At 42.7% G+C, this 11,147-nt stretch overlaps 1 long non-coding RNA gene across 1 annotated transcript; it reads right to left on the bottom strand.

The window, feature by feature from the left end:
- Positions 1-1,536: 1,536 nt before the first annotated feature.
- LOC135565743 (uncharacterized) lies at positions 1,537-9,338 on the bottom strand. The gene is made up of 2 exons (XR_010461819.1): positions 8,714-9,338; positions 1,537-2,588 (listed from the first exon to the last, which is right to left on the bottom strand). It is a non-coding gene; the product is annotated as an uncharacterized LOC135565743 (long non-coding RNA).
- Positions 9,339-11,147: the final 1,809 nt, after the last annotated feature.

Below are 11,147 nucleotides of genomic sequence, written 5' to 3'. Positions count from 1 at the left end.
AAGGTTTGGGCCACCTAGTCATCGACTCATAGCCACCTAGTCATCGACTCATAGCCACCGAGTCATCGACTCATAGCCACCGAGTCATCGACTCATAGCCACCTAGTCATCGACTCATAGCCACCTAGTCATCGACTCATAGCCACCTAGTCATCGACTCATAGCCACCGAGTCATCGACTCATAGCCACCGAGTCATCGACTCATAGCCACCTAGTCATCGACTCATAGCCACCGAGTCATCGACTCATAGCCACCGAGTCATCGACTCATAGCCACCGAGTCATCGACTCATAGCCACCGAATCATCGACTCATAGCCACCGAGTCATTGACTCATAGCCACCGAGTCATCGACTCATAGCCACAGAGTCATCGACTCATAGCCACCGAGTCATCGACTCATAGCCACCAAGTCAACGACTCATAGCCACCGAGTCATCGACTCATAGCCACCGAGTCATCGACTCATAGCCACCGAGTCATCGACTCATAGCCACCGAGTCATCGACTCATAGCCACCAAGTCAACGACTCATAGGCACTGAGTAATCGACTCATAGCCACCTATTCATCAACTCATAGCCACCGAGTCATCGACTCATAGCCACCTAGTCATCAACTCATAGCCACAGAGTCATCGACTCATAGCCACCTAGTCATCGACTCATAGCCACCTAGTCATCGACTCATAGCCACCTAGTCATCGACTCATAGCCACCTAGTCATCGACTCATAGCCACCTAGTCATCGACTCATAGCCACCGAGTCATCGACTCATAGCCACCGAGTCATCGACTCATAGCCACCGAGTCATCGACTCATAGCCACCGAATCATCGACTCATAGCCACCGAGTCATTGACTCATAGCCACCGAGTCATCGACTCATAGCCACAGAGTCATTGACTCATAGCCACCGAGTCATCGACTCATAGCCACCAAGTCAACGACTCATAGCCACCGAGTCATCGACTCATAGCCACCGAGTCATCGACTCATAGCCACCGAGTCATCGACTCATAGCCACCAAGTCAACGACTCATAGGCACTGAGTAATCGACTCATAGCCACCTATTCATCAACTCATAGCCACCGAGTCATCGACTCATAGCCACCTAGTCATCAACTCATAGCCACAGAGTCATCGACTCATAGCCACCTAGTCATCGACTCATAGCCACCTAGTCACTCAGCTACTTACAAGTACACCACACTAGTGTGATGTCAAATTCTGGATTCTAACTCAATATTTAGCATTTAGCAAATGCAGAAGTTACACATCTATCAGCATAAAGATCTATAAATCTATCTCAACTTGTAACAAACTTGTAACAAAACTCATACTCCTAATTTAACCCCTCTCCTGTCTCATGCTAAGTGACTAATATAATCCTCTACATTTTAATTGGGACTGTCCCTGACCCAACCTTTACACCTGTCAGGCATTAGTAATGGATAAGAGGGATAAGGATAAGTAGATGGCACAACACAATCCGAACGGTCAGTTCTTTACTGAAGAAATCCTCAACCAACTTCATAACAGGAATGTAAAAGTATGTTTATTTCAAAAACACATTACAGTAACACAAGTTATTACGTAATGGGAAATCACTGTTGCTAACACATAAACCTGGAACCTGTGTGTGTGTGTATAAGTGTGTGTGTGTGTGTGTGTGTGTGTGTGTGTGTGTGTGTGTGTGTGCGTGTGTGCGCGTGTGTGCGTGTGCGTGTGTGTGTGCGTGTGTGCGCGTGTGTGCGCATGTGTGCGCGTGTGTGTGCGTGTGTGTGTGTGTCTACACATGAAGTAATATAGCTGCTATACATCACATCCAAGAGCTCTATTTTTTTTTTATCTATTTCTCATGTCAATGAGTATAAATATGGCCCACTTTTCTCTCAGCATCAATACAAGAACATAGGCATGTATTCATACATGTATCACAGTTATATTTCATAGAAGCTACATGTGTTGTACCTCGGTGGTTAAGTAGCTCAAGCATCTATCTCTATGTCATTTGCAACAAACAGAGGAGTTGTTATGGGGTAAAAATGAAGGATGGACTTCGTTACTGAATCTGGCATATAGGCCAAAAAACACTGCCCTATTCCAGATTGAACTCTTCTGCCTAGATCTTAATGTATTGGTTAGTTACAAGCAGATGATTTCACCAACTTGCCCTCTCATAGGCCAGATTAAATTTCAGCCATATGGCTTGTATCTTAAAATCCTCTCAGATATAAACACTTTCCATAGGGCTAGAGATGAGGGGGTGATTTCGTATTGGCATAACAAATGAGGTTACAGAACTCCGAAGGAGGTGACATGAGGGGTCAAAGGGCGCTGAAAGGTCACATTCTGATTGGACATAATCCTCTCGCTTGGCAAAGCTGTGATAATGCTGCGAAGTGGCAGGGCCGGCGGGTGGTAGTTCCCTGCCACGTGGTAGAACCCTGGCAGCAACCCAACCTCGTTCTCCTCCATCCACTCTTTCTTAATCCTTCCATCATATAGGATCCCTCGCTCCTCCTCTTCTTCCTCCATACCGCCCTCAGCATCCACATCAGAGGGTTTTGGGCCAAGAACCCAATCTGTGTATGAGAGAGAGAGAGGTGCAGAGAGGGGATAAGAATAGGTTATTTTACATCATAAACTTGGTGGGTCAAGCTCTGAATGCTGAATGTCTGAAAGCCGCAGTATATGAGACCATATACTACAGTTCTAATTACGTTGGTAAACAGTTTATAATAGCAATAACTCACCACTGGGGTTTGGCCAATATACCATACGTGCCTTATTGCTTAAATATAGCATTTTGTGCACTTAGGCTATATAATATTTTAGGTGGTTTATGAAATGCCACCAACAGACCAGTACGTTTTCATATTCACACTCTTGAGCTTGATGACACACTGACAGCCATAGAGATGACCTCAGGGAATACACTGCAGCTTTGTACCCACAACAGGTGCAAAATGGAGGGAAGGTCAGAACACACAAAAATTTTCATGGCATAGATGACATCAACAGTCAACAACATGTTGACTCACTGAACCAGTGGCCATCCAAGAAGGGAAAGACAGTCAGATGATCAAACAATGACTCACGTCACATGATAGGGAATTAGGACGATGACACACGGTGACACCAAGTGGTAAAACCTTCAGATGGTAGCAGATAGAAGGAGTCCCAGGTTACCTGCTAGGTCATGCATCAGGTCCTTGATCAGGTGACCCACTATGGCGTAGGTAGCGACTACCACCAACACCACCCCTATAAGTATGTAAACAACATGGCGAGGCAGCTCGATGGCGTCGCGAGAAGGCGGGACGTAGTTTATGAAATACTTTTTCTCGTCCTCCTCCTGTCCAATCATGGAAGCCTGGAGGAGCTGGCGGGATTCAAAGTTCAGCTGTGTGAGGTTCCAGGCCACTGCTACCAGTCCTGGGATGTTTTGTGTATGGGTCGGGGGCAGCTGATAGCCCATGGTTTGATTGGTGAAGTACGCTATTGGTATAGTGAGATGCGGTGGGGTACACAGTCAATGGATGATGCGCAGACTCTCTGTGTACCATTGTACTCTGGATGTTTTCAGGATTAAAGAAGTGTATCCGACGAGTGAGAGAAATAAAGAAATTGTGGTTAAATGTGGTTACTCTACTTTTCATGGAAGAAAATATCATTGTATTTCAATTGATGGGGTGAGGCTCTGGATAGAGGCCTAATGGGTTGGAAAATGAAAGAACGAGAACATAGTAGTTCATTTCAAAAGAATGTGCTGTATTTCAAAAGAAACAGACAGTATATATCAACCAAAATTCCTTCTGTGGCTAAGTAAGCCTAGTCTGGGTCCCAGATCTGTTCTGTGCTGTCTTTACAACTTATACAGTCATTATAATGCCTAGCCTGGGTCCCAGATCTGTTCTGTGCTGTCTTTAAAACTCATTCAGTCATTATAATGCCTAGCCTGGGTCCCAGATCTGTTCTGTGCTGACTTTAAAACTCATTCAGTCATTATAATGCCTAGCCTGGGTCCCAGATCTGTTCTGTGCTGTCTTTAAAACTCATGCAGTCATTATAATGCCTGGTCTGGGTCCCAGATCTGTTCTGTGCTGTCTTTAAAACTCATACAGTCGTTATAATGCCTAGTCTGGGTCCCAGATCTGTTCTGTGCTGACTTTAAAACTCATACAGTCATTATAATGCCTAGCCTGGGTCCCAGATCTGTTCTGTGCTGTCTTTAAAACTCATACAGTCATTGTAATGCCTAGCCTGTGTCCCAGATCTGTTCTGGGCTGTCTTGACAACTCCTACTGTCATTATAATGGAAATGATTATCATGCACAGTTGACAAGACAGCACAAACTGATCCGGAAGTCAGGCTAAAGTTGGCTTGGTCTTTTTGAGGAGGATCCTTGGTTTAATAATCTGTCATAACCTTGTAAAGCAGTTGAGTAAATGTAGGGCAGGCAGAGTGCTAATAGGATTGAAAAGGAATCTGTCATAACCTTGTAAAACAGTTGAGTAAATGTAGGGCAGGCAGAGTTATAATTGAAAAGGAATCTGTCATAACCTTGTAAAACAGTTGTCCCTAATAGATTGAAAAGGAATCTGTCATAACCTTGTAAAACAGTTGAGTAAATGTAGGGCAGGCAGAGTGCTAATAGGATTGAAAAGGAATCTGTCATAACCTTGTAAAACAGTTGAGTAAATGTAGGGCAGGCAGAGTGCTAATAGGATTGAAAAGGAATCTGTCATAACCTTGTAAAACAGTTGAGTAAATGTAGGGCAGGCAGAGTGCTAATAGGATTGAAAAGGAATCTGTCATAACCTTGTAAAACAGTTGAGTAAATGTAGGGCAGGCAGAGTGCTAATAGCTGTCATAACCTTGTAAAACAGTTGAGTAAATGTAGGGCCCTAATAGGATTGAAAAGGAATCTGTCATAACCTTGTTTGAGTAAATGTAGGGCAGGCAGAGTGCTAATAGGCTGTCATAACCTTGTAAAACAGTTGAGTAAATGTAGGGCTCAGAGTGCTAATAGGATTGAAAAGGAATCTGTCATTAAAACAGTTGAAAATGTAGAAATGATTAAAAGGAATCTGTCATAACAAAACAGTTGAGTAAATGTAGGGCAAGAGTGCTAATAGGATTGAAAAGGAATCTGTCATAACCTTGTAAAGCAGTTGAGTAAATGTAGGACAGGCAGAGTGCTAATAGGATTGAAAAGGAATCTGTCATAACCTTGTAAAACAGTTGAGTAAATGTAGGGCAGGCAGAGTGCTAATAGGATTGAAAAGGAATCTGTCATAACCTTGTAAAGCAGTTGAGTAAATGTAGGGCAGGCAGAGTGCTAATAGGATTGAAAAGGAATCTTTAACCTTGTAAAACAGTTGAGTAAATGTAGGGCAGGCAGAGTTTAATTGAAAAGGAATCTGTCATAACCTTGTAAAACAGTTGAGTAAATGTAGGACAGGCAGAGTGCTAATAGGATTGAAAAGGAATCTGTCATCACCTTGTAAAACAGTTGAGTAAATGTAGGGCAGGCAGAGTGCTAATAGGATTGAAAAGGAATCTGTCATCATGTCCAGAGATATCAGCCCTCCATCTGGGAGGATTAGTGATATGACAGAGGAGATGTACAGTAATGTACCAAAGAGGCTTATGGTCCCTACTGATCCTGATCCTACACACCACACCATACCTTAACTTATTTCCACCACGGACTAGGTTATATTGAGTGTCAAACCTGAACCTCTACATTTTATACTGCATTTTTTTGTATTTCTTATCAAATGTGAGGTAGAGCAAGGGAAAGACTGAGAAATAAGACCATCAGGAACTGGTTATATGGTGAGCAAAGTCAACTTTCCAGAAGAGAGCAGTGAAGGATTTGAAGACACAGATGTATTCTGACAATAATAAAGGGCCATTGAATACAAGGAAGTTATCATTAAGGGTTAGGTGATTTCCTGGAAAGTTACAAGGAAGTTATCATTAAGGGTTAGGTGATTTCCTGGAAAGTTACAAGGAAGTTATCATTAAGGGTTAGGTGATTTCCTGGAAAGTTACAAGGAAGTTATCATGAAGGGTTAGGTGATTTCCTGGAAAGTTACAAGGAAGTTATCATTAAAGGTTAGGTGATTTCCTGGAAAGTTACAAGGAAGTTATCATTAAGGGTTAGGTTATTTCCTGGAAAGTCACAAGGAAGTTATCATGAAGGGTTAGGTGATTTCCTGGAAAGTTACAAGGAAGTTATCATTAAGGGTTAGGTGATTTCCTGGATAGTTACAAGGAAGTTATCATTAAGGGTTAGGTGATTTCCTGGAAAGTCACAAGGAAGTTATCATTAAGGGTTAGGTTATTTCCTGGAAAGTTACAAGGAAGTTATCATTAAGGGTTAGGTGATTTCCTGGAAAGTTACAAGGAAGTTATCATTAAGGGTTAGGTGATTTCCTGGAAACGTTTAATAAATGGAAAACAAGATCCTGAGTGACTATAATTTAATTTCCCTTTTGAATCAGGGATGTGCCGTTCTTACCTTACAAACTTGATGTGTAGCTTCCCCTCAGCTATGTTGTCGCTGAGAGAAAGTCTAGAAAGTTCTCTGTAATCCTGGATGGAAACACTGTTAGGGCCACATCACAACAAACCATGCTGACTTCTCTATTTGCATGTTTCTCTACTCAGTGTCAACATGAATGCTACGTTTCAGGTCAGAGTTTCTGAAGTGGTTCCTATCGGTATGTCGGTCTAGCAGGCAGGGTTAAGATTAGAGTTGTTTCCATTGTCAGAACTGAGGGACCTCATCTTCCTTTTGTCTCATGACTCTAGATAGTATCCAGGCCCACCATATGATGGTGATAAGGATGTTGAGGGTGACCTGAATGGCCATGAAGGGACCGATCATCACCATGGTGGCAGAGGAAGGGTGGCCGTAGTGGGATGGAAGGAACTCTCAGGAGAGAGAAATGAAGAGGTGGAGCAAAGAGATGAAATGATGAGATCAATGCCAGCAAAAGGTGGAATTCTTGAAAGAGAGGGGATGGAGAAATGATGAAATGATCCAGATGTTTTCTCTAGTCGGTCCACTCTGTTTCACCCCCTACGGCTGCCCTGCTGGTAACACTTTCCTCCACCAGGAAATTTACTGTAGTGCCAACAAGAATGCTATGGTTTCAGAATTCCAGAGCTTTTCTTGTTGTTGAAGTGTGCTGTTTGTTTTTTCAGACTGGAGAAACATCATTTTTGTTTTTTGTCAACCTTGAGAAGTACAGACAGCATCCATATCCACTCTATGATGGTGGTGATGAGGTCACAGACCACCTCACAAGCAATGAAGGGGTGAATGGTGGCGCCATGGTGGCGCCATGGTGGCGGTGGGTGATGGTGGGTGGCGGAGAGAGAAGTGAAGAGGTGAAAGAAAAACGGATGACGTGATGGTAGTCTTGGAAAAGAGGGGTGAAAAACGGAGGAAAATAGGAGGAGGAAATGGTCTTTTCTCCTCCTGAGACACAAACGCCTACTCAGTGACTAGCCGTTAGTCAGTCTACTCAGTTTTCACCGCCCATGGCTGCCCTGCTGTAATCCTTGACAGGATTTGGTGACTAATTGGGCCAATCCACACAAACCACCCCCTAACAACGGTTTCATGTTGTACTATTACAACACATTATATTCAAAATACAGAATCCAGAATACAGAGAGAAAAGGAGAAGTAGCAACGAGTCAGATTAGTTGTCTTTCCCTGAACTTAACATCAGCTCTCCTAACAAATTCACGCCATTCTTACCTTGTAGCATGCAGAATTGCTCTGTAAATCAAAGCAAGCATGGAATCCTGGAAGCAACCATGAAGACAGACACGGAGAGTACACTATTAGGAAAATGGTTTTTCTACTCAGTGGAGTTGGGACGAGAGCTTAAGAAGGTAGGGCTATGTTTCTTTGTCATTCAGGAGAGACATCTTCATCTTCAACCCTGAGGATCCTAGACAAGAGCCAAGTCCACTCTATGATGCTGATTAAGAGGTTGAAGGAGACAATGAAAATCATGAGGGGATGGAGCCCCATGATGGTGGAGGGTAGTTGTGGGGTGGGGGCAGTTGCCAGGGGAGAGGGATGAGGGTGGAAAGGGTTGAGGTTTGGGTGTTTGGAACAAAGAAGAAAGGGGTAACTATCAGGAGAAAGAGAGGGATGGGGGATGCTAACCACGTGTATGTGACCAATAAAATGTGAGTTGAGTAGAGGTTGAGGTGAAGTTAAGACGGATGAAAATAGGATGGAGAAATTATGTTAGGCTGAAGTGTGCTGGATTTTTTCTGAGACTCCCAGTCCTCTTCAGGTACTGAATGTACTTTACTTTCTAATGTACTTTACCCCCTCCTGGAATCCTTGACAGGATTTGATACTGTAACTAAGCCAATAAACATAAGCCACACAGAAACGCAAGCGGAGTGCTATTAGCTTGTGAAAATGATATGCAACACCTGTCTGGGACAGGCATTAGAGCTATAGACTTAAATGATACGTGATAATCTGCAGTTTAAGCCGATGAGAACAACAATTCAACCCCTGTGTGACCTTATAATGAAGTAATCTGACCAATGTGTTAATGATGTAAACCCATGAGAGAAATGTTAGATAATAGAAAATAAAGGAACAATCTTCAGGCTACTTGAAATGAGAGATGAACATACTGGAGATATAGTCTACTGTACCTGTTTTAGAATGATTCCAGATTGATCCAGATGACCCGATTCTCTACGGATGTGGAACAAGTGGAAAACGGCAGAAAGAGAGAAAAAAAACAGGATTCCCAATGGAATTCTGGAAAAACAAAAAACACAACATAAAATGTGTAAAGCGACACAAGCTGCCTATAGGCCTAGTAAGCTGTCGGTGGTTGTCATAGTAAATTCACAGGTAGGTAGTGGGTTCCATGGTGGCGCAGGCTCAAGCGGGGGTGACCTCACTAAGCTTCTTGGGCTTGTCTTCATCTTGAGACATCATGTCAAAGAAGGTCCCTCCCAGGAGAAAGGTCCAGTAGATGATGGTCAAGGAGGTGTTGAAGGTCACGATGCCTATCATGATGGGGTGCAACATGGTGCCACAGCGTCTGGGTGCTCTGCCCTTAGATATAGGAGTGTATGTGTGGTTAGCGCGTGCAGCAAGAGAGTGTGTGTGTGTTTGTCTTTTCCTCGATCTGACTGAACTCTCTCTCTCTCTCTCTCTCTCTCTCTCTCTCTCTCTCTCTCTCTCTCTCTCGCTCTCTCTCTCTCTGGCCCTTGCCCTCTATCTGTTTCTCTCTTGGTCTGCTCTGACCCCTTTCTCTCTCTACGCCTCTTTCTCTCTCCCTCCTCCTCCCTTTGCATTTACCATGATCATAATTCTCTGATGCGGTATGTAATCCTCTATTACCACATCTTTCCATGGAGACGGAGGGGAGATAACCGGCTGTAGCGTATATCACGTCTGTAGCTGAGACCCACAATTAATGGGTTCCTTTTGGGTCACGAGCATTTGCTTAAGACTGGGTCCTGGCAAGACATTGATTTTGTTTAATCAGTTTGGGAGAAGATTGTTTTTTACTTGGTTTAATGTTGAAGAGGACATCTCAACAGAGGTTTGATGAACCAAGTCCCATACACAACTCTGTCTGAATGTGTCATCTTTGTCTGTTTGTTCTCATAAACTGGATAGTTTGAGCCCTGAATGCTGATTGGCTGAATTTGTGCATTCATTTATACCACGGTTTGACAAAACATTTATTTTAACTGCTCTAATTACATTGGTAACCAGTTTATAATAGCAATAACGCACCTCAGGGATTTGTGAAATATGGTCAATATACCACGGCTACGGGCTGTGTCCAGGCATTCTGCGTTGCGTCGTGCCTAAGAACAGCCCTTAGTAGTGATATATTGTCATGTCAGGAATTATTGCTTTTCATTGGCACAGAGGGTTCTCTGTGATGAGACACAGAGAGAGACACAGAGAGACAAATTATGATGTTGGAAATGTGTCCTATTATAGTAGGCTATCTGCCCATAATAATAATAATAATAATGATGATGATAATAATAAAGATAGTAATCTTCACTATCTGTAGTTTATGTATTGCACAGTATTTTATAGTAACTCTAATCAGTCAGATAAATCAGTGAAAGTTTAATTACATTTATTTTGGACAAGGTCTGCATGTTCAATTTCATAAAATGTACATATTTTGACATTGTACTCGGCTCAAATTCAAGCCCCACTCTCTTTTCGCTCTTCAGTTAATTATGCCAACATAGTTATTGTTTTTAAACATGTGTATGCCTACTATTGCTACTCCACTCATTGATAGCAAGTTCTCCAGTTATATCTTTGTAGCTCCAGTGAAATGATTTCTTACAGTTTGTGCATTCATTTACAGTATTTTCTGCTGCTTCTCAGAGTTCCGCTTGTGCATATACACACTCTACTACAAGGAGTGCATATACACACTCTACTACAAGGAGTGCATATACACACTCTACTACAAGGAGTGCATATACACACTCTACTACAAGGAGTGCATATACACACTCTACTACAAGGAGTGCATATACACACTCTACTACAAGGAGTGCATATACACACTCTGCATATACACATCTACTACAAGGAGTGCATATACACACTCTACAAGGAGTGCATATACACACTTACTACAAGGAGTGCAAGGGAGTGCATATACACACTCTACTACAAGGAGTGCATATACACACTCTACTACAAGGAGTGCATATACACACTCTACTAGGAGTGCATATACACACTCTACTACAAGGAGTGCATATACACACTCTACTACAAGGAGTGCATATACACACTCTACTACAAGGAGTGCATATACACACTCTACTACAAGGAGTGCATATACACACTCTACTACAAGGAGTGCATATACACACTCTACTACAAGGAGTGCATATACACACTCTACTACAAGGAGTGCATATACACACTCTACTACAAGGAGTGCATATACACACTCTATATACACACTACAAGGAGTGCACACTATGCATATACACACTCTACTACAAGGAGTGCATATACACACTCTACTACAAGGAGTGCATATACACACTCTACTACAAGGAGTGCATATACACACTCTACTAC

This window comes from Oncorhynchus nerka, linkage group LG9b (assembly GCF_034236695.1).
Source record: "Oncorhynchus nerka isolate Pitt River linkage group LG9b, Oner_Uvic_2.0, whole genome shotgun sequence".
Lineage (NCBI taxonomy): Eukaryota > Metazoa > Chordata > Actinopteri > Salmoniformes > Salmonidae > Oncorhynchus > Oncorhynchus nerka.
This window is presented reverse-complemented; position numbering and strand designations above follow the sequence as displayed.